Below are 23,453 nucleotides of genomic sequence, written 5' to 3'. Positions count from 1 at the left end.
CTCAGTCACAGACCCAAGCCCCACTTTGTCTGTCCCTTCCTCCCCTGAACCAGATCCTCAGGACTTGGATGACTCAGGCTTCCTGAAGGACCCCTCTGCAGCACTGTCTGACATCCCCACACTGGCCAACCTTCTGGCCTGGCTGAACTTCCTGTCTCCCGACCACCTTAAACAGGCCTGGGTTGCCAGCCATGCTCCGCTGCCCACTCCCCCTCCAAAAGGAACCTTCCAGATTCAGCCCAGTCACCTCCAGGAAGACTTCCCGCCAGACAGAATCAACCCCTCTGCCCTTTGCTCTCCCACAGCAGCACTTGGCAAAGATACACCAAAATGGCCTGTGCCTGGCAGCCAACTTTCCGCGTTCATTGTTAGGCCTTTGAGTTAGAAACTGCTTTTGGCATTTCCCCCCACATCTTTCTGCTTCCTTCAGATAAAAAGAGTCTGGCTCTCCTCACCTTTGTGGGTGGTAGGACCTGGGTGAGTGGTTGAACTTCTCCTAGCTGGGTTTGCTCTTTGTAAAAGGAGGCAGCTTTTCCCAAGGGAACTGAGGGTTCAAGGTTAAGTATGGAAAGTGCTTTTAAGTGCTCAATAAAGGGTATCCCTTAAGATTTCAGCGGGTATTAGTGAATATTGGCTGAACTAGTTAGAGAAAATTGGCTGAACTAGTTAGAGAAAGTGAAAGTGAAGTCGTTCAGTCGTGTCCGACTCTTTGCGACCACATGGTCTATAGCATACCAGGCTCCTCCGTCCATGGGATTTTCCAGGCAAGAGTACCGGAGTGGGTTGCCATTTCCTTCTCCAGGGGATCTTCCTGACCTAGGGATCAAACCCAGGTCTCCAGCACTGTAGGCAGATGCTTTTACCGTCTGAGCCACCAGGGAAGTCCGAACAAATTAGAGACAGGGGCTCAAAACAGGAAAAAAAAATTCTTTCTATAAAAACAAGTATAGACCAATAAGAGAACATGGAATAAAAGTCTCCCCCAACCTTCCACCCCCAACTCCTACTTCCAGGGAGAGGTAGCTGAACTGCTCCCTCCAGCAACACACATGCCCTATCTTGGCACATAAAGACTTTTAATATGCATTTGCCTAAACTCTGCTTCTGTCTCCACCAATATCAAGCTGAGAACACTCACCAGTAATGCTTTCTCACAATTCCCTTTTTTTTTGGCTGCACCTTGTGGGTTGTAGGATCTAAGTTCCCCAATCGGGGATTGAACCCAGGCCCATGACAGTGAAAGCACCAAGTCCTAACCACTAGACCACTAGGGAATTACCCACAATTCCTTTTAAAAATAGAAAAAAGAGGCAAATATGTGGCTGTTGACCAAAGGTCAGAGAGAGATGGCATAATCACTAGATAAACTAAACCTGTCATGGACTCAATCCCCGTTAAACCAACAAGCACAGAATTGACCGAAGCCATCATCTGAGTGTCCACCATGTGCAAAGACCTTGTGCCAGATATTTTTAAATCCATCCTCTGATTTAATTAGCGAATGCCATGTAAACTAGGTCTTCCTTTCCCCTTGTTTCAGATGAGGACCCTGAGACTTTCCATATGGCCTGAATGCTGCAGGCTGGGCAAATGAACCCAGCACCGCAAACTTCAGAGCCTGTGTCCTTCCCTCTGCACCACCCGACCCTGGCACACACCCGGGGTGGGGGCGGGGGCTTGAGACCAGTCACTGCACGAACCCGCACACGTGCACACAGACACATACTGACCAGTAACAGAGCCGTCCAGGGCCACCAGGGCACAGGCCCCTCCGCAGGTCCTTCAGGGTGACCTCCTGGGTGCCAGGTTCCAGGAGGGCCTCCCTTTCAGATGGGTCCGGCTGCTCCTCTGAGAGAAGAATGAGTAATCCCAGATGCATATCTTGCCTCATCTAAGGGCCAAGGGCTCTCAATTACATCTCTGTTCCTACCACATCAGAGAAGGTGGGGGGGAGGGTGGTGGAGCGTTGATAGCCAAGGGTGTGGGTGTTTTCATGTGTGGGGCCCCTGGGATTCTTGTTAACCAAGTGAGGTCCAGCAGGGAGATGTCAGTATCAAATATGTCCATGACCAGGGCCCATGGCCACAGAAAATGGGGGACTGTACAGGGAGGTAAGGCTGATCTTTATGGACAGAGGTTAATTTAATAATAATAATATACCATGTGCCCCAGGCTCTGTACTCAGTGATTTATGCAAAAGGTCTCATTGAATCCTCATATCTGACTGATTAGGAGAATATAGTCACTGTGACACAAGCTGGAATCAAGATTGCCGGGAGAAATATCAATAACCTCAGATAGGCAGATGACACCACCCTTATGGCAGAAAGTGAAGAGGGACTAAAAAGCCTCTTGATGAAAGTGAAAGAGGAGAGTGAAAAAGTTGGCTTAAAGCTCAACATTCAGAAAACTAAGATCATGGCATCCGGTCCCATCACTTCATGGGAAATAGATGGGGAAACAGTGGAAACAGTGTCAGATTTTATTTTTCTGGGCTCCAAAATCACCGCAGATGGTGACTGCAGCCATGAAATTAAAAGACGCTTACTCCTTGGAAGAAAAGTTATGACCAACCTAGATAACATATTCAAAAGCAGGGACATTACTTTGTCGACTAAGGTCCGTCTAGTCAAGGCTATGGTTTTTCCTGTGGTCATGTATGGATGTGAGAGTTGGACTGTGAAGAAAGCTGAGCGCTGAAGAATTGATGCTTTTGAACTGTGGTGTTGGAGAAGACTCTTGAGAGTCCCTTGGACCACAAGGAGATCCAACCAGTCCATTCTGAAGATCAGCCCTGGGATTTCTTTGGAGGGAATGATGCTGAAGCTGAAACTCCAGTACTTTGGCCACCTCATGCGAAGAGTTGACTCATTGGAAAAGACTCTGATGTTGGGAGGGATTGGGGGCAGTAGGAGAAGGGGACGACCGAGGATGGGATGGCTGGATAGCATCACAGACTCAATGGACATGAGTCTGGGTGAACTCCGGGAGATGGTGATGGACAGGGAGGCCTGGCATGCTTCGATTCATGGGGTCACAAAGAGTCGGACATGACTGAGCGACTGAACTGAACTGTGCCCATTCTACAGATGGGGAAACTGAGACTCAGAGCAGAGAAGATATCAATCTAACTTCACAAGGCTAATATGTAGCTATGCTAGGATGCAAGCTAGCATTTGTCTAATTTCATCGCTCCTTCTCCATAAACTCTTACTAGACTGATCCCCAGAGAATGAATAAGGTGCAATGGCCAGCATCTGGGGGCCAAGTCAATGTAGGGCTTTAATGAGAAGACCCTCACAGGCTGTGGAAGAGAGAGAAGGCAGAACTCTTGATCTAACCCTGACCCAGACTGGTCCCTGATCTTGCCTATACTCTGAAGCTTTGTCTCCAGCAGAGCCTTAATCACATTTACAGAATCTACAAGGAGCTGTTGTTTCCTTGGGCTGTTTACACATGGCCCCATGTGGGAGGTCAGTTTGGGAAGAGACGGAGAGTCATGACCGTTTACTCACTGAACCATCCTTTTCTGTTCCTGGTCAAGTATAAGGTCATAGTGAGTGAAGTCGCTCAGTCGTGTCCAACTCTTTGCGACCCCATGGACCGAAGCCCACCAGGCTCCTCCGTCCATGGGATTCTCCAGGCAAGAATACTGGAGTGGGTTGCCATTTCCTTCCCCAGGAGATCTTCCCAACCCAGGGATTGAACCCGGGTCTCCCACATTTTAGGCAGATGCTTTACCGTCTGAGAAGTCCATAAGATCATAACTCGAGGATCAATGTTGCCAGACCCCACCTATCCAGAATATCCCCCTCCCTTCTGCTCTGCCTCCACGGTATCCTCCTTCTGTCTGGCCTCCCTGTATAAGAAAACCCAGATGCTATCAAGCCTGGCAGACCCCTACCCAAATGGCCAACTATAACTCAGAATAGGGAAGCCATGAGTGCCTGAGACCCGCCAAGACACTGGGACTGATTTCTCTCATTCATCTGAGAGATGGGAGATTCAGCATGACTTGGTTTCTTCCACAGACAAAAACCTAACTACTCCCACGCTGTCCCTTAGGTTAGCGGGACGGTTTACTTGTCAGAAAAGTAACTTTCATGTTGGAACCAAAATCTCTTCCCTTGTGATTTTAACCCATTGGTCCTGATTCTCATCCCACAGAGGTAACCTATTACCTTTTACACACGACAATAGTCATGTTTAAAAGCCCTTCCACATACAGAAGGTTAAGGTTCTATGAATGCAACCGTGATGGTAGCTGAAATCAGCATGTCATTTTTACCTTCTACCAGTAGGTGGCAACAGCAGTTGGCTGTAGTACGAACCTTTGAACTTAACCAACAAATGACTGGTAAATGTCCAGTCCGGCTTCCCAGGTGGCTCAGTGGCAAAGACTCACCTGCCAAAGCAGGTGACGGGGGTTCCAGTCCCTGGGTTTGATAGATCCCCTGGCATAGGAAATGGTTACCTGCTCCAGTATTGTTGCCTGGAGAATTCCATGGACAGAGGAGCCTGGTGGCTTACAGTCCACAGGGTTGCAAAGTGTTAGGCATGACTGAGAATGTACAAATATCCCATGAATCCAACCTGTTTCTAAGTAGAGATGCTTTCTGCCCTGGAAAAGAGCAACTATATGTCCTCTGATGATTTTATTCTCCAGGATAAATAGTCTCAGCTTCTTCAAACAGTCTTTAGTATCCCTCATGAATAGGTTCCTCATTTCTCTATGTGTCAGTATCTTCCTTAAATAAAATACCCCAAAGCGGATGCTTGACTCCAAAGGGGACCTGGCCTGTCATTTTTCTTGACAATGATCAGACCTGAGCTTGAATTCAGTTATTTACTAGCTGTGTGACCTTGGTCAACTTTCTTCACTTCTTAATTTTCTGATCTGTAAAACAAGAATTATAGACTCCATGGGGTCATGTGAGAATTAAATGAGATAAAACATGTGATACATTTAGCACAGGGACTGGGCACAAAACTGTTGATATTACACTGGATTAATGCAAACCAATAGCTCATTAGTTTTTCAGGCAGCCACAGCCCACTGCTCCACACACCCTGTTGAGACACCACCCCCAAACCTTTTCTTGATTTATCTCATGCTTGTTTATGGTCAGTCAAAGCCTAGGACTTTCTACACTCAGAGTTCTTTTTTTTTTTTCCAGCGGCCCGCCCCCCCCCCTCAGAGTGGTTTGGAACTAAAAGGCAATGGCAGCTGTGTTACACTTGGTGACGATCCTATGATGAGCTGCGGTCCAGTAACCAGACTTAAGTGCAGGACTTTGCGCTGATTTCTGTTAGCCTTGACCTTGTTGATTGGGCCCTTAGGATAGAAACTCCAGCTCCTGCTGGTGGTTTGAGAACTCTTGATGTTACTGTGACAAAGCACGTGGTCTGGGAGCTCCGGACCTGGCAGGGGCTTTGGGGTCAGGGAGTCCTGGGTTTTAATCTTGGGATCCCTGCTGACCAGCTCTACAAGCCAAGCCATTTCTCTAGGCCTCAGCATTCTCATTTACAAAACAGGAAAAACAGTCTCATTTATAAAACATTCCCTATCTTGTGGGGTTCTGAGAATAAATGAGATATTATACCTGCCCAGCACAGTGCCTGCAGGAGGAGAAGGGGGTGACAGAGGATGAGTTGGTTGGATGGCATCACTGACTCCAAGGACATGACTTTGAGCAAACTCTAGGAGATAGTGAGGGACAGGGAAGCCTGGTGTGCTGCAGTCCATGGGGCTGCAAAGAGTTAGATACTGAGCAACGGAACAACAATGAACAGTGCCTGCTGGATGGTGGGTGATCAGCGAATGCTCATCTGAGCTCCTCTTCTCTTTTCCCTCCTGTCTCCCAGTCTGTGTTCCCCCTGCTCTTCTTGGAGCCCCCAATTCTCCACTTGATATAGTGTTTGCTGCGCTTGGTCGAGCTCAAGTATAAACAAAGAAGTCAGAGAGCCAGACTGTGAAGGCTGATATCCTAAGGAAAGGATCCGAGGAGAGACTCAGCAGAACGTCCAGAACACTGACCTTCTCCTCCATCTCCACCGAGGGCAGAGACAGAGGAAAGAGTGAAACCAACCCCAAGCAGGCAAAAGTCGTAAGAGGACTGATAGGGCCTGGGGGCTGCTGGGTGTGCAGAGAAAAGCATTATAGAATTCTTAACCTGGGGTGAGAATCAGGAGACATTGTCGGGAGCCAGCGTGAGGAATCCCACCCGTGACAACGTCATGAGGGAGGAAGCTGACATACCCAAGGCCGTGCTCAGACTTCAGGAGATCCCCCTGGCATTTCCTGAGCATCCACCCCCCCAAAAAATAAGAATCTGCCCGCTTTTCCACTTTTCTGATATTTTCTGGAAAAAAGTCAACTCAGGGCTTTAGTCTTCTGCATTTGAAAGGGATGTTTCAGTTAACCCCCTCTGATTGCTCTCTAGCTTGCCTAACAGGTTCCCTGGACCTCTTAACAGCTTGTGAATTGCTTGCAGCCCCCAACCGCAAGAGGCACAAAGCTTAAAAGCATCTTAAAGATACAGAGCCTTTTCTAAAGAGTTAAAAATTATATTGGTGAGGGGATTTCACTGTTGACTCAATGATTGCTGCCAGGCCTCCATATTCTTTATCTTTTAGGCACCTGGGAGGATGTTAATCAATGTAAACAGGATATGGAAAAAGATATATAGTAGTTCTGATGTTAGCAACACTAGACTTTTGAGTTAATTACTTCTCTTTGCACTCCTCTTGTGTCCTGGCTATGTAAGAATGTAACTTTATTTAGTACTTTGTGAGAGTGGCACCAAACTTTGGGAAGATCACACAAATAAGTCTTCTGGTTGACAAACCCTTATCAGAAAAAAGGCTGTAAAATGTTAATTGGCCCCTTTTGGCCAGAAGATCATGTAAATCACCTAAGACTTGTGTATACAATTGGATATGCAGAGAGAAAAGCCTGGTTTTGATAAGAGTCTGGGCTGCTAACACTGCATAATTTTGTATTACCCATTGATCTCTATGTACAATCTAAAAGGTATATAAGGCCTTCTAAACAATAGGAGCAGGAGCCAGTCACTGGACTGGTTTCCCCCGTCTCTCTCTCTTTTTCCCTCCTCTTTGCCTTAATTTCAGGCTGAATTTCCATCTGGGGCGCGGAGGCTCGCCAAGTCTACTTACTTGCCCTGGCTGTTAAGACCCGCGCGGAAAGGGAGCCCAAGGCGAGGCACCCTTAGATATTCAAGCGAGCGCCGGTGGCCCAGCGTAGATGGTGCAAATTCCTTGTCTGGAATTTTATTGGCCTTCCGCTTAATCCAAGCTATTCAGCCCTCTTCCTCCACTTAATCTTCCTACTACACTATTTCTTCCTAATCTAATCTTATATTAATAAATAAATAAGTCTTTCCTCGCCGACTCTGTCCACCTTTCGAATTCCCTGGATCCACCGGGGCTGGACCCCAGCAAGACATGGGTTTCCTTTCATTACTCACTTGCCATAACACTTTGGAAAGTCATCGTCTTCCCTAGACCTTGATTTTCCCACCTGCAAAATGGCCTAGATTGGAGATGATCTCTAATGGCCTTTCCAACCTGTGGTTCTAGGGTATGGACCAGCCGTTCATAGCTGATCTCAAGAACCTGTGTCTTCCTAAAGCTCATCTTTCTTTGTAGCTGTCGACTCGGGGGTTATTGGATGAGGGAAGATGGTGTGCACAATTCAGGATGGAAGGCAGGAATCCTTCCTGGAAGGTAGTTGAGACTGGAATAAAACAAGGAGAACTCTACAGAGGGATTTGACATGGCAGCAGATTGCATATTGGCCCCTTAGGAACCTCCAAATGCTTTGTTGAGTACATGGTGACCCCAGTCTGCCTGAATCCAGACTGGCTCCCTCCTACACCCTCCATTCCTGTTGGGTTCCATATCATCTCCCCCAACTCTAATTGTTCTGCCTGTACTTGGCTCTGTCCCCTTGTGTGTCACAGCTCCCAAAGGTGGGGGCTGAGTTGGCATAATGCTACCTTGAACTTAGTCCCCCCCCCGACCCACAATTACATACTGAATATGTTCCTTGCTGTTGGTTCTGAGAAATTAGGAAGCCCATTTCTTGTTACATTTATCCATCTACTCTTCCATCCTCCCATCCACTCATCCACCCACCCACCCACCCACTGTGCACACATTCATTCTCCCACCTGTTCTGTCCACTTTCCGTCATTCATTCAATCAGCACCCACCATGTATACAGCTCTGAGACGATTCAAAGAGGGGCCATGGGGATCATGTCTCTACAGCTCAGGCAAAGAGGATGAGACTATTTCTTTTAAGAAAATTTCCTTCTATCAGTAGTTAGTGGGGGTCATCCCCCTCATGCCTGGTCCAGCCTTGATCATAGAGAGGTGGCTGATTAACATCATATTGAAGTCCTTTGGAAAAGGCAGTGGCCTGTGGATCTGGAAGTCTGGGTTCTAGGTCTACCACATCTATTAAGTTTTATTTACCCACCTGTCAATTTCAGGCTTGAACATTCTGTGTTCTGATTTTTGTGGCCCACATTGTATAGAAAGATGCCTCAAGGAGCTTCCCACCCAAGACCTGCAAGTCTAAGCTTCATGTACAAAGTTACAGATAGAAATCCCAGGCGAAAGTGGTCACAAGGCAGACTTATGCCTGGTGCCAAATGGGAGGCATAGGGTGTGCCAGGAGTCAGTGGGAGGAGGAGACCAGTGGGCGTCCTGGTTGAGACTGACCAAGAGCCGGAATGTGACCTGTGCCTTCCATTTACCCCTCAGTCTTTGGGCTCAAGCCAAGGGCCCAGCTTCCAAGGGTCCTCAAATATACCTGAGCTTCTATATAAATCTCCAGGTGTCGCACTGTCCCCAAGGGAAAAAAGGCACAAGGGTAAAGAGTTGATGGCATGTGGAATATGTCAGAGGAAACTAATTTGACCCCAACATTCTGATCAGGAAGGAAAGGAAACTAACATTTAAGGGGATGCTAATAACGTGTCAGGCGCTATGCATTCATCTGTTTTCTCACTTAACCAATATGACAAGATCTTTTATCGCCACTCTCCTGAAAAGGAATGGAGGCTCAGAGAGGTTAAGCGACTTGCCTAAAGTCTTAGAGCAGATGAGTGGAGATGCTGAATCTCAAATTCAGATCTACTTCCAAACTGGGGTGGCTGCCTAGTCTTCCAGGGGGTAAGCGATTTTCCTGGGGCTACTCAGAGGGTCAGTGGCCTTGCCGGGGCAGGACTCTGCTCAGTATTTTTACTACGTGTGGGGAGAGAGCAAATTAGTCACGATGGCATGTTCAGGCTCTCTCACCAAGAAAAGTTATGACCAACCTAGATAGAATATTGAAAAGCAGAGACATTGCTTTGCCAACAAAGGTCCGTCTAGTCAAGGCTATGGTTTTTCCTGTGGTCATGTATGGATGTGAGAGTTGGACTGTGAAGAAGGCTGAGCGCCGAAGAATTGATGCTTTTGAACTGTGGTGTTGGAGAAGACTCTTGAGAGTCCCTTGGACTGCAAGGAGATCCAACCAGTCCATTCTGAAGGAGATCAGCCCTGGGATTTCTTTGGAAGGAATGATGCTGAAACTGAAACTCCAGTACTTTGGCCACCTCAGGCGAAGAGTTGATTCATTGGAAAAGACTCTGATGCTGGGAGGGCTTGGGGGCAGGAGGAGAAGGGGACGACAGAGGATGAGATGGCTGGATGGCATCACTGACTCGATGGACCTGAGTCTGAGTGAACTCTGGGAGTTGGTGATGGGTAGGGAGGCCTGGCGTGCTGCAATTCATGGGGTCGCAAAGAGTCGGACACGACTGAGCGACTGAATTGAACTGAACTGGACTGGACAGCCGAGAGCATTAAAGCACCACGCATGCGCATCACGAGATACTTGGTCGCTGGCCGCTTTGTGCAGTAGGCCTGTGTGAGCTCTGCCTAGAAAGCAGCGGCGACTCGGCTGTGTCCGTGGGGTCAGCCAGGAGAGGAGAGAATGTAGCGTGTCTGCTGCTACGGCCGCTGTGCCAGCCAGGAGAGAATAAACCCATCAGCAATTCCTACAGCTCCTTGACTTTCTTCCAGCTTCCCCGCTTGCACCTTGTCTACCAAGGGTTCAATGAACAGTGCGCATAAGTGAGATACAGCGAGACAACTGGCGTCGCTAACAGTGCGAACAGCGACACACTACGTGTTGATGTTTTGAGCCCAGGAGGTACCACAGAACCTCAGAGAGTGGCAGGGTTTCTCAGCCTTGGCACTGTATACACTTGGGGCACAGCATTCTTTGTTGGAGGCAGCTTGTGCATTGTAGGACTGGCCTTTACAACCAGATGCCAGTAGCATCCTCCACCTACGACAACCAAAATTGTCTCCAGACGTTTTCCAGTGTCTTCTGGGAGGCAGAATCGCCCCTGGTTGAAAACTACTGAAGGAGAGCTATAGGCCTGTCTCATAACAGCTTCCTATCCTTTCTATTCAAAAAGGTCTAGATAAACAGGAAAATGTCCAATCTACACTGACATCTGTGGGTAGACCACCAGTAACATCAAGGGTGAGGGTGATGACGATGGTGGCCACAAACACAGCAGCTGTCATTTAGCAAGTGACTACCGTGTGTCAGTTACCACGCTAAATACTTGTATGTATCTTCTCACCTATTAGCTATATTAGGATTCCCTGGTGGCTCAGATGGTAAAAGCGTCCGCCTGCCACTCGGGAGACCTGGGTTCGATCCCCAGGTCGGGAAGATCCATCCCCTGGAGAAGGAAATGGCAACCCACTCTTGCCTAGAATATTCCATGGATGGAGGAGCCTGGTGGGCTACAGTCCATGGGGTCGCAAAGAGTCAGACACGACTGAGCGACCTCACTCTCTTTCTCACCTACATTATCACTATTTTCCAGATAAAAAAGCCCTGAGGTTCAGAAAGGTTAAGTGACCCATCCAAGGTCTCAGTGCTAGTATATAGCGGAGTATATAGCGGAGCTAGGATGCTTTACTTTCCTACGGCTGCTATAACAAAAGTTACAACTTAAAACACAAATTTGGACTTTCCTAATGGAGCAGTGGATAGGAATCCACCTGCCAATGCTGGGGACACAGGTTCGATCCCCAGTCGGGGAAGATTCCCCATGCCGAGGAACTACAACTAGAGAGTCTGAGCACCTAGAGCCTGTGCTCCAAAACAAGAGAAGCAACTGCAGTGAGAAGCCTGCGCACGGCAACAAAGAGCAGCTTCTGGTTGCCACAGTTAGAGAAAGCTCTTGCAAAGCAACAAAGACCCAGAGCAGCCGGAAGTACATAAAATTTTAAAAATAACACAAACTTATTTTCTTATTGTTTAGAGGTCCAAAGCCTAAAATCAGTCTCACTGGGCTAAAATCAAAACATTGGCAGGACCATGCTTTTTTTTTTTTTGGCCACCTGGGGATCAGGATGCAGATATCTTTGAGGGGGCCATTACTTAGCCTCATAGATAGGATTCAGACCCATATCTGTTGGACTTCAATTTACACCTATTTCCTCGGCCCCGTCCTGCCTGAATTGACACATCCCACAGGCCAGGTGCTGCGGGAGATGCAGAGGTTGATCAGACACGCCCAGGGAGTAGCAGGTACGAGGTACGTTGAGTACAGGAGAGCTGCTGTGAGAGGAGCAGAGAAGGGGTTCTAGACACACTGGGCAGGCAGGGCAGGGGCGTGGGGAGCGGGCTCAAGAGGCGACTGGGCAGACCTGATTCTGTCCCTGCCGCACGAGCTAAGTTCACATCTCAGCACCTACTTCCAACCTAACTACAAATACACCTGCAGCTCACCCTGTCCTGAAGGACCACCCTCCTCTAGCCCGTGCCTGCCAGGATTTGATCCCATTGGTGGGATTTATTTGCCCTTTTTGGTCCCATCAATTCAGTTCAGTTCAGTCGCTCAGTGGTGTCTGACTCTTTGTGACCCCATGGACTGCAGCACGCCAGGCCTCCCTGTCCATCACCAACTCCCAGAGTCCACCCAAACCCATGTCCATTGTGTCGGTGATGCCATCCAACCATCTCATCCTCTGTCGTCCCCTTCTCCTCCTGCCCTCAATCTTTCCCAGCATCAGGGTCTTTTCAAATGAGTCAGCTCTTCGCATCAGGTGGCCAAAGTATTGGAGTTTCAGCTTCAACATCAGTCCGTCCAATGAACACCCAGGACTGATCTCCTTTAGGATGGACTGGTTGAATCTCCTTGCAGTCCAAGGGACTCTCAAGAGTCTTCTCCAACACCACAGTTCAAAAGCATCAGTTCTTCGGCACTCAGCTTTCTTTATAGTCCAACTTTCACATCCATACATGACCACCGGAAAAACCATAGCCTTGACTAGACAGACCTTTGTTGGCAAAGTAATGTCTCTGCTTTTTAATACTCTCTCTAGGTTGGTCATAATTTTCCTTCCAAGGAGTAAGAGTCTTTTAATTAAAATTAAAAAGTAAAAAAAACAGAGCAGATGGAATATAATTATCTTTGCTTCCTCTTGAAACTCACCACACACCCACAAATGGCAGTAAAGGAATTCAGACATATGACTCCACGAGGTCAAAAGGGAAAGGAGAGATGACAGCCACACTGGAGAGAGTCCAGTCCAGGTTTGAAAGCTGGGAAAGCTGAAGGCTGAGTGTGACTTAGCAGCCTGGCAAAGACTGAGGCTCAAACCTGCAGACTGGGGAAACCAACAAAAGCTGAAGGCAGAGAAGAAACCCCAGAAAGATTCTGCGGATACAACCAAAAGCCAGGGTATGAAATGGGGCTGGAAAGAGGAATTTGCAGCTCAAATCCATCCCTTCATTGGTCTTCCCTGCCAATAAAATAACATAAAAAGTATAGCAAACAGAGACAATGCAATGGGCATAAGGAAACATCAGCATCCTCAGAAAGATGAGATACTACATCTATAAAACAAGAACAGAATGCTATAAGAAAAGAATATTCTAAGAACAAGAAAGAGTGCTAGGAATTTAAAATATGACCAAAAAATGTAAAAGTTCAAGAGAAGCATTCAAAGACAGTTGAGAACATGTCTCATAAAGTGGAACCAAAAAAGACTGAGAGAGAGAAGAGGCAAAAACAAATTCCTCCTGGAGGTCCAACATTCTAATGATAAGAATTTCAGAAGTGATTAAGTGGAACAAAAATCAAGGGGACGCAATTATCAAAGAATACCTGGAAATGTCCCAGAAATGAATGACATGAATGAGAAGACTGTGGACTCACCAGGAAAGTGAATAAAAGAGATGCACAACGGGGCTCATCATCATTGCCTCCCAGAACGCAGAGTGTAAAGAGAGTGTCCCACACATCTATCAGTTATAAAAAATAGCAAGGCCAAATATCCAGAAAAGGATCAACACTCAGATGAAAGCAGAATGTCCGTGGATTTGACAGCAGCAGTCCTGAAGCTCTGAGCTAACTCTCCAAAATTCTAAGGGAAAATTATCTGCAGCCTAGAAGTGGACAGAAGCCAAACTAAATATTGAGTGGAAGGGTAGCAGAACAACATTTAGGGGCACAAGGAGCTGCACACAAAAAATCCAGCCTGCCGCATGCACCTTTTCCTGGAGGATTTGCCCCGTGAAAGCGGAGGAGTGAACTGCGTGAGACACTCAAAGGACCCAGGGACCAGGGGGCGCCTGGGTGATGCCAGGGGTAGCCAGTCTGACTAGGAGGAGGAGGGAGGTGCAGGAGAATTCTGCCAGCCAAGAAAAAGGTGAAACTCGTTGATTTTCTATGTATTTGTCCAGAGTGAAAGGAGATGCACTCTTCTGCTGGAGAGTTTGGGGGATGAACTTATGAAAGAAAATCCAGCTCCTCCAAAAGGCGCCTCCCCTTCCTTTCCTTCCCTGGTTCCCCACCTTCTGTGGTGATCCTAGGAGGCAGCGCCTCTGATCAGTGGACTTGGTGGAAGCCACCCTGAAAACTCTCCTTACAAACGAGAAAGCTAAGGGCCAGCGAGGGGCCCGGGGCACACAGACAGGAAGGTGTGTTGGTCATTCACTGGGTACTCTTTCCAGAACTCCTTTCTGATTCATTCAAGACAAGATCAGTAACAACAATAGCAAGAACCAAAGACAACCAGAAGGAACCCTGGCCAGTGAGTGCAATGAGGTCCCACCTGGCCCAGGGTTCCCCCCTCAGCTTTGCCCTTGGCCACCCTGCCTGGTAACTGCTACATTTCTAAAACACACCAACTGAGGCTTCTGAGTTACTTTTCATTGCCGCCACTGAAGCAAGAACACAGAGATGTAAGTGAGTGTGTAGACCGTGGGCAGGCCACTGTGAACCTCCGAAGGAAAATAAATTGGGCTTGGGAGTGCGGAGAAGAAACCAAACCCAAGTCTCTTCAGAACCAGGTGCCCTGACCCCCGGTGCCCCTAGCTAGCTTCTTCTTATTTAAGAACCCAGGCCAGTGCCGTCCTACAAAATCCAATAATCTGAGGTTACCCCTGATGTTGACTTTTCAGAGGTCTCCCTTTGATTCATGGTCTCTCCTCCACCTTTTGCGAGGGCTTGGCTAACCTCCGAGTCTCTGTCATGAAGGAGTTAGGGATGAACGCTGTCTGCAGCATCTGCCCTTGACTACAGAACGAGGGGAAACCTGGCGCTGTGCAGCCGTTACATGACGTTCTTCCTTTGCGGCTCAACGTCCCAGGCTGTGGCGCTCACCATCTCACCGGTTCAGCAGGCTCACCACCCACACCCCAGCGTGAGGCCTGACGTGGGAGGGCAGGGACCCTGGGCTGGAAGTTAGGAGTCCAGGGTTCGAGTCTTACCTCTGTTACTGCTGTGCTGTGGGACCTTGGGCAAGCCACCTGTCCTGTCTGCACCTCAGCTTGCTCTCCTGCAAAAGGCGCGGGCTGGGACGGTGACCTCTATCTCACGCTCCCTCTATCCTGCGACTCTCCCGCCTCCCCAGCTTGGTCCAGGACACAGCCTGCCCCCCCTCACGGCTCGCCTGCCTCCCACACCTTCCATTCCAGAAGGAACGGTCCTCCCCTTTCCTGTCTGTGCGGGGGGTGGGGGGTGTGGTGGGGTGGGAGGGCTGGCAGGCGCTGGGCAGCAGACAGGGACAGGAGGTGCGGGAACAATCCCGGCCATTCAAGCCGCCCGCCCGCAGGGAGCGCTGGCCCGCAGCCAGTCACCACAGCCCGAGATACAGAGGGGCGTTTGTCTGGGGGACCCAGGTTTGCCTCTGAACCTTCGCGCTCTCCTCTCCCCCCTTCTCAGGTGGCAGCTTTGCTAGGAGGTGAGATGTGGGCAGCTCCTCTATGGGCTGGGAAACCGGACAGGAGGAGGGAGGTGGGAAGAAGGGCAGACGAGCCACGTGGACAGGGTGCCCACAGGGAGGGCAGCGGGTGGGCACTGTGGGGGGTGCAGGAAAGGGCTTTGGACCAGATAGGGGCCATATGTAGGGAGGGGTGCGGAAGGGGGGCTCATTCCCCACCCTCACTGACTATGAGGAAAGGACTCGGTGAGCAAGGGGGTCCCCTTCGCCTCAGGCCTCAGTTTCCTCCACTTTCATATGCGGTCAGATGACTTCTCTGGTGCGGGTGTGGGTTGGATGCCCCATAGAGGAACTAAGATCCCTCATGCCTTGTGGCCAAAAAACAACATAAAACAGAAGCAATATTGTAACACATTCAATAAAGACTTTAAAAATGGTCCACATTAAAAAAAAAAACCTTAGAAAATAAAATGGGGTTGAAAATTCCCTGGCAGTCCAGTGGTGAGGAGTCCACACTTTTACTGCTGCGGGTGTGGGTTTGATCCCTGATCAGAGAACCAAGATCCCATAAGCTGAATGGTGCAGCCAAAAACAAAACAAAACAAAACAAAAAAACTTGGGGCTGATTATCCCACCTTATGCTGTAAATCAAATAAGATGATGAACTTGCAAAGGGCGTGGTCTAGGGAGGAAAAGCATTTGGACTCAGGTGGACCTGGGTTCACATCCCACCTTTGTCACATCTAAGTTGTAGGCAACTTATTTACCCTCCAGGAGCCTCATCTTCCTCATCTCAGGGATAAAAATGATGTGTGTGCTGCCAGACAAGATCATAAGGATCAAATAAGAACCAACAGGAAGTACCCTGCCCAGGATATGCGGTTGAATGAATGAAGACATGGTCAGGGCTGTGGTGTGGGTTTTGCAGGCTGTTTCCACCGTAATAAAGTTTCATGGGCTTAAAACATTTTATTTTTTCTGAAGTGAGATTTGCTTCTGCCCTAAAATGGATTCCTACCCCCTTCTCAATTTTAAAAGAAATTAAAACATTTAGATGGCCTTGTGTCTGCTCTGCCCAGTGGGTAAGTCGGCTTGGTGTTGGGTCAGGGTCCTGGCAGGGCTGCTCTGTCCCGAGAAGGGCCCCCAGTGCCATCTCTGAAGCAGCTCTAGTGGGTCACTGACGCCTACCCCCCACCCCCTAGAGCTGAGCCCACGGGCGTTTGTTTTTGCCATTATCTTTGTTTCAAAGCCATATGAGCCCTGTTGCCCATGGCTGACGGGCTCCAGGAGCTCAGCAGGTGTGGTGGCAGGGAGAGTCCAGAGGCCCTGGGTGTGTAGGTCAGCCTGGCTTTCAAGGAGCTGGGGTTGGGGGTGATGGGCACTTACCACTCACAGTCACCACTGCTCCCTTTTGGGACCGTCTCTGTGTCTAGCCAGAGAAGGCAATGGCACCCCACTCCAATACTCTTGCCTGGAAAATCCCATGGACAGAGGAGTCTGGTAGGCTGCAGTCCATGGGGTCGCTAAGATTCAGACAGGACTGAGCGACTTCACTTTCACTTTTCACTTTCATGCATTGGAGAAGGAAATGGCAACCCACTCCAGTGTTCTTGCCTGGAGAATCCCAGGGACCCGGGAGCCTGGTGGGCTGCCGTCTATGGGGTCGCACAGAGTCGGACACGACTGAAGCGACTTAGCAGCAGCAGCTGTGTCTAGCACTGTACTTGGGGCTTCACATTCATAATCTCCTTTGCCCCTCATTGCACCCATTCTGCTTGACACCCAAGGAAACTGAGGCTCAGAGAGGTCAAGCAATTCACCCAAAGTCACAGAGCAGGGTAAGGATCCAGTCTTCGACTTCCCAAACCGGGGCCTCCCGGTACCTACCCCGCCATCTTTGAAGACTCAGCGGGAACATGGAAGAGGCTTGGATGGTGAGCAGAACATGGCAAGGCAGTGTGAGTCTGGGGTTCCAGAAAATACGAAAATGAGCAGGAGAGCAGTGCTGGGAAGGGTGTGACGGTGTGTCAGGGGTTGAGTGTGCCAGGGACACCTCCCGGGGGTGGTGGGCAGAGCAGGGGAAGGAGGCAGGGCCAGCGTGCCAGCTTTTGCCTCCATGTTGATTTCTTGAGCCGGCAAGAAACTCCGCCAGGCGGGGCTACTGCAAGACATGCCTGTAGGCACTTTGTTTTCTCCCTGAACTATGGAGGGCTGCACCTGTTTCTGCACACATGGCGGCAGATCCTGTGCTGTTCAGGGAGCACCTCCCCTGAAAGAGGAGCTCAGAGTCACCGAGGAGGATTGCACGCTGGGGGCTCCGGCCCTGACATTCGCCAGACGTGGGAGATTTCTGCTGGGAGCAGGGCGCCTGTCTCCACCCAGTCACACCACAGCCAGAGGAATGGGGTACGCCCTGAGTGTGACCTTTCTACCTAGAGGGGACAGGTTGGAGACGGCCCACTCCACTCGAAAACCATCAGCTAGGGAATTTCCTGGCGGTCCAGTGGTTAAGACTCTTTGCTCCCAATGCAGGGGCACAGGTTTGATCCCAGGGCAAGGAACTGAGATCCTACATGCCACATAGCACAACCAGGATTAAAAAAAAAAAAAAAAAAAGATTCACGGTCACCCCAGAGAGCAAGCTTTCTAGAAACAAATCTGACCCTGGTCACCTCTGCCTAGACCTTGAGTGCATTTCACCAGCTAAGATGAGTGAAGTCCAAACCCCTCAGCATGTAGACCTGTGCTCAAAAATGTGGTAGCCACTGGCTTCAGGTGGCTATGGAGTCCTTGAAATGTGGCTGGTCTGAATTGAGATGTGTTGTACATGTAACATGGGCTTCCCTGGCGGCGCAGAGGTTAAAGCGTCTGCCTGGAATGCAGGAGACCCGGGTTCGATCCCTGGGTCGGGAAGATCCCTGGGAGAAGGGAATGGCAACCCACTCCAGTACTCTTGCCTGGAGAATCCCATGGAGGGAGGAGCTTGGTAGGCTACAGTCCATGGGGTCGCGAAGAGTCGGACACGACTGAGCGACTTCACTTGGGACCTCAAAGACTTAGCACATAGTAAAAGAGCTAAGTAATTTATATCTTGCTTATCTTAGTAAGTTAAAAAAATATCGATTAGATGTTTGATAATATTGGGATTGTTGTTGCTGTTCAGTTGCTAAGTTGTGTCCCACGGTTTGGACCCCACGGACTGCAACACGCCAGGCTCCTGTGTCCTCCACTATCTGCTGGAGTTTGCTCAAATTCATGTCCATTGAGTCGGTGATGCTATCTAACCATCTCATCCTCTGTCACCCCTTTCTCCTTTTGCCTTCAGTCTTCCCCAATGAGTCATAGGCCCTTCACATATATTGGGTCAAATAAAATATATTATCAAAATTTAATCTGTTTCTTTTTTTCAATGTAGCCACATTTAAAATTACATATATGGCTTATAATGTACTGAACACTTATTTATACTCTGTCCTTTCTTTGCTGCCTCTCCTACCCACATTAGTTTATTCATTTGTTCCTTTTTTTCCCTTCTTTCTTTGGCTATGCCACATTGGTTGTTAGTTCCCCAACCAGGGATTGAACCTGGGACCTTGGCAGTGAAAGTGCGGAATCTTAATCAGTGGACCACCAGGGGAGTCCCCATTTGTTCATTTCTTCATGCATGTATTCATTCAGTAAATATTCACTGATCATCTGCTATATGCTAAACACTAGAGGCAATGAGGGAACAATACAGGCCTGGTATTTGCTCACATGGAGCTTATGAACTATACTTGTGATCTACACACTATTGAGAGTCCCTTGGACTGCAAGGAGCTCAAACCAGTCCATCCTAAAGGAAATCAACCCTGAATATTCATTGGAAGGACTGATGCTGAAGCTGAAGCTCCAATACTTTGGCCACCTGATGGGAAGGGTTAACTCATTAGAAAAGACCCTGATGCTGGGAAAGATTGAAGGCAGGAAGGGAAGGAGACCACAGAGGATGAGATGGTTGGATGGCATCACTGACTCAAGGGACATGAGTTTGAGCAAGCTCTGGGAGCTGGGGAAGGACAGGGAAGCCTGGCTGCAGTCCATGGGATCGCAAAGACTCTGACACGACTGAACGACTGAACAATAACTCACATATATCCCATAGCGTTACATGCTGCTGCTCATATTCACGCTTCTCTGTAAAATGACTTCTTAATCCTGTCTACCTGGTGAACTCCTATTTATACCTCAAAGCCCAAACCTTCCAACACTTTAAGCACTTATGACAAATGTTTCAGTTAAAAAAAAATTACGTCATACAGTTTGTTCACTCCTACCCCCAATTCCTGCTGGGGATCTGAACTGTTAACTGCGACTGTGCAATTTCACCAGTGTGTCAGTTTAAATGTCATCACTCTAAGATGCTCACTTTCCCCAACCCCTGGAACTGTCTCACTCTTTAACCTTATTACATCAACCACCAGCAGAAACTATCTCGTTTGTGACCCATCCAACCCTCTAGACCCTAAGATCTGTGAGAGCAGGCAGTTGTCTTTGTTGTTCAGAGATGACATCCCAGTGCCTAGTACAGTCCTTGGCACTTAGTAGGCACTTAGATAATGTAGATGGGACTTTCCTGGTGGTCAAGAATCCACCTTCCAATGTAGGGGACTCGGGTTCCATCCCTGATCTGGGAATTAAAATCCCACATGCTGGAATGCAAATTGGTACAGCCACTACGGAAAACAGAGTGGTGATTCCTTAAAACACTGGGAACAGAACTGCCATACGGCCCAGCAATTCCAGTGCTGGGCACGTACACAGAGGAAACCAGAACTGAAAGGGACATGTGTACTCCAGTGTTCACTGTGGCACTGTTTACAACAGCCAGGACATGGAAGCCACCCAGATGGCCATCGGCAGATGAATGGATAAGGAAGCTGTGGTGCATATACACAATGGAATATTACTCAGCTATAAAGGAACACATTTGAGTCAGTTCTAATGAGGTGGATGAAACTGGAGCCTATTATACAGAGTGAAGTCAGAAAGAGAAACACAAATACTGTATATTAATGCATACATATGGAATTCAGAAAGACAGTAAAGACAATCCTATATGCAAGGCAACAAAAGAAACACAGATGTTAAGGAACAGACTTTTGGACTCTGTGGGAGAAGGCAAGGGTGGGATGATTGAGAGCATAGCACTGAAACGTGTGTATTACCATATGTAAAATAGACGGCCAGTGCAAGTTCAATGCATGAAGCAGGGCATTCACAACCTGCGCTCTGGGACCACCCAGAGGGATGGGGTGGGGAGGGAGGCTGAGGATGGGGGGACACATGTGCATCCGTGGCTGATTCATGTCGATGTATGGCAAAAACCATCATAGTATTGTAAAGTAATTATCCTCCAATTAAAATAAATAAATTAATTAATTTAAAAAAAAAAGATCCCACATGCTTCAGGGCAACTAAACCCATGTGCCACAACAAAGACCCAGCACAGCCAAAAGGAAAAAAAAATAAACAAAAGGAAAATGAAGATGATGGCCTGTTGGCTATATGGTGCAGGGTGTTACAACAAAGGTTCTGGAGTTGGACCACTGGGTTCAAATCCTGCACTCAATTAGCCACTGTGGTCACCATCATTATCATCATTCTACGTCTGCTTTCCCCCTCTTGAGGGCCTGGGCAGCGTCTTGAGCTTTGTCATGCCCCAGCGCTTCACAGAATCTAGTCTCTTCCAGAGTTCCCCAAGGCAGGAAATGTCACTGCCATCCACGTAGCCACTGAGGCCAGAAGCCCACTAAGGTCATCACACGTGCACAGAGGAAACCAGAACTGAAAGGGACATGTGTACTCCAGTGTTCACTGTGGCACTGTTTACAACAGCCAGGACATGGAAGCCACCCAGATGGCCATCGGCAGATGACCAGTCTGCCACGCCTATCACCAAGCCCTTTCAGATCTACCTTCATTTCCTACACATCTCCTTACTAATCTCCTCTAGCATCCCTATCCCTGTTGGGGTCCAGGCTTCTGTCTTCTCTCATCTGGATGCTGCCACTGCTGCCCAACGGGCCAGGGCTGCCTCTGCTCTGGGTCCCTGCAGTCCTCCACAGCAGCTGCAGCGATCTTTAAAAACCCCATTCTACTTCACACTAGAATTTTACGATGGTCAGCGAGTCCTCTGTACAGGGTCTGGATTCTGCAGACCCCTCCAGTCTCCTCGCTGTCTGAATTCTGCCCTGTCACTCTGTCCTGTTGTGGCCACTGGACCTTTGCATATGCCAGAGCCCTCTTTCCTCATCTCCTGGCACTTCTGATACTTTAACCCAAGCATCACTTCAAATTCCCGTGCTGTGCACCCTCACAGCACCTGGTGTTTCATAACTGCTGGCTGAACCAAAGCATCGAGCAAGGACAAAACACAGGTCATAGGGCTTGAGTCTTTCCACCACAAGTGGCCACCAGTAATGAGACACTAAGACACAGACAGGCTGTGAATGCTATGGAGCTCAGTGTGGGCGAGGGTGCTGAGCAGGGGACCAGAGAAAAGGGCAAGCTGCACAGAGAGGGAAAAGCTGAGTGGCGCCATGTGGTCATTAAACAAGTGTTAGTCACTCAGTCGTGTCTGACTCTGTGACCCCATGGACTGCTTTGTCCGTGGAATTCTCCGAGCAGGAATACTGGAGTGGGTTGCCATTCCATTCTCCAGGGGATCTTCCCAACCTAGGGATCAAACCCGGGTCTCCTGCATGGCAGGAAGATTCTTTACCATCTGAGCCACCAGGGAAGCTAAACAAGGGTTTAAGTAACATTAAACAAGGGTTTGATTAAATAAGGGCTTTGAGATCTGTATCTGAACCCCTGTATTTACCTGTCACTAAGTGCCAAGGCCTCTGGCACTTTAAGTCTATTTGACTGTCTCCTCCACCCTAAGTGGAAAGCACATTGCTGTTGAAATTTTTTTTACAGAGGAAACCATGGCCCAGAGATTAACTAACTGGTCTAAGGTCACCAACCAAGGCAGGCTGTGAACTCAAGCAACCCGATTTCAGAGTCTGCTCCACATTTCAAAGGGCTGACCATCAGAAAGAGCATTTGATCACTTACTCTGTGCCAAGAACTTTTCTAAGAAATTGACAAAGAAGCTTTTACTTGTATCTTTTTTATTTTTAGAACTCATTTCATCCCATTTTTTCTCCTTCTTCCAGGTCAGCTGGGTATCACTATCTCCATCTTACAAGTGAAGAAACTGTAGTGCAGAAATGTTAACTAACTTGCCTGAGGTCACACAGCCAGCAAAAGTGATGAAACTAGCTGGAGTTTCATTCTTTTAACTCTTTTCAGAGTTCATTCTTTTAACCACTCCACTCCACACCTTCTGCTCTATGAAGGTGCATTATTATTATCATTATTTCCCTAGGATTTTGTCAGGTGGAGAAAGGAGGAGGGACATTGTAGCTGGGAAGAACAGAGGGCATGAAGACTGGGAGATGGGGGAGAAGTTGACCACTTTAGAAAGGGAAGTGTGAGACTGGGGAGAGGGGTGGGGCAGTGAGGGTCCCTGCACAGCGGAGCTGAGTGTTCAGGGAAGGTCAGAGTGGAGAGTGAATGTGAGGGATGTTTGGGATTAAGCTATGGAAGAATTTCCTGCACAGGCAGATGCTAGCACATTTTACTCTCTCCAGAATCCCTAGGTTGCAGATTCCACGTGAGCTGTTTGAAAACTAGGAGCCTCAGAGGTCCTGACCGGGCTCTGCTGAGCACCCTTTGGGAAGTTACTCAATCTGTCTGAGCCTCCATCCCTTTCCCGCACCATGGAGGTAATAAACAGGACCTTCTTCATGAGGCAAAAACAAGGTTATGAATATAAAGCCACTGGCAGAGTGCTTGGAATAAAGCGGCCCTTTGAGATCTCATTTCTCTCCCTTCCCCAGCCTCTAAGAAGGTCTCCTCAAAGCCCCAGGCTCACCCAAATTGAGGCTAAAATCGGCTGACTGAGAACCACCAAGGTCCCCTTGGAGGCCCCAGGTCAGTACGATGAGGAAGAAGAGAGGTACCAAAGTGTTAAGCTATCCAAAGCGTGTCCGAGACTGTGGAAAAATGAGTAATTAAAATTTATGTCCTTCTCCTTCCTGCTGTGTCAACTCCGGGTTATATAACTGAACTTCTCTGTGAGGGAGCCCTTGGGGGCCT

General features: G+C 48.5%; 1 protein-coding gene and 1 non-coding gene across 5 annotated transcripts in view; one reads left to right on the top strand and one right to left on the bottom strand.

Annotated features, from left to right (window-relative positions):
• LOC120855091 (non-compact myelin associated protein) overlaps nucleotides 1-23,453 on the bottom strand; it is a 54,618-nt gene that overhangs the window by 14,740 nt on the left and 16,425 nt on the right. The window contains exon 1 of one of the 4 annotated variants that reach the window (XM_040229700.1): nucleotides 14,815-14,922. The exons of 2 other annotated variants lie outside the window; for them this stretch is intronic. The gene's annotated coding sequence lies outside the window, so the exon portion shown is untranslated. Of the gene's footprint in view, nucleotides 1-1,730; nucleotides 1,861-14,814; nucleotides 14,923-23,453 lie in introns of those variants that run through there. One more of the 4 variants, XM_040229699.1, reaches the window with a different exon arrangement.
• TRNAG-GCC lies at nucleotides 10,686-10,758 on the top strand. Its single transcript has one exon. It is a non-coding gene; the product is annotated as a tRNA-Gly (tRNA).

This window comes from Oryx dammah, unplaced genomic scaffold (assembly GCF_014754425.2).
Source record: "Oryx dammah isolate SB20612 unplaced genomic scaffold, SCBI_Odam_1.1 HiC_scaffold_27, whole genome shotgun sequence".
NCBI lineage: Eukaryota > Metazoa > Chordata > Mammalia > Artiodactyla > Bovidae > Oryx > Oryx dammah.
This window is presented reverse-complemented; position numbering and strand designations above follow the sequence as displayed.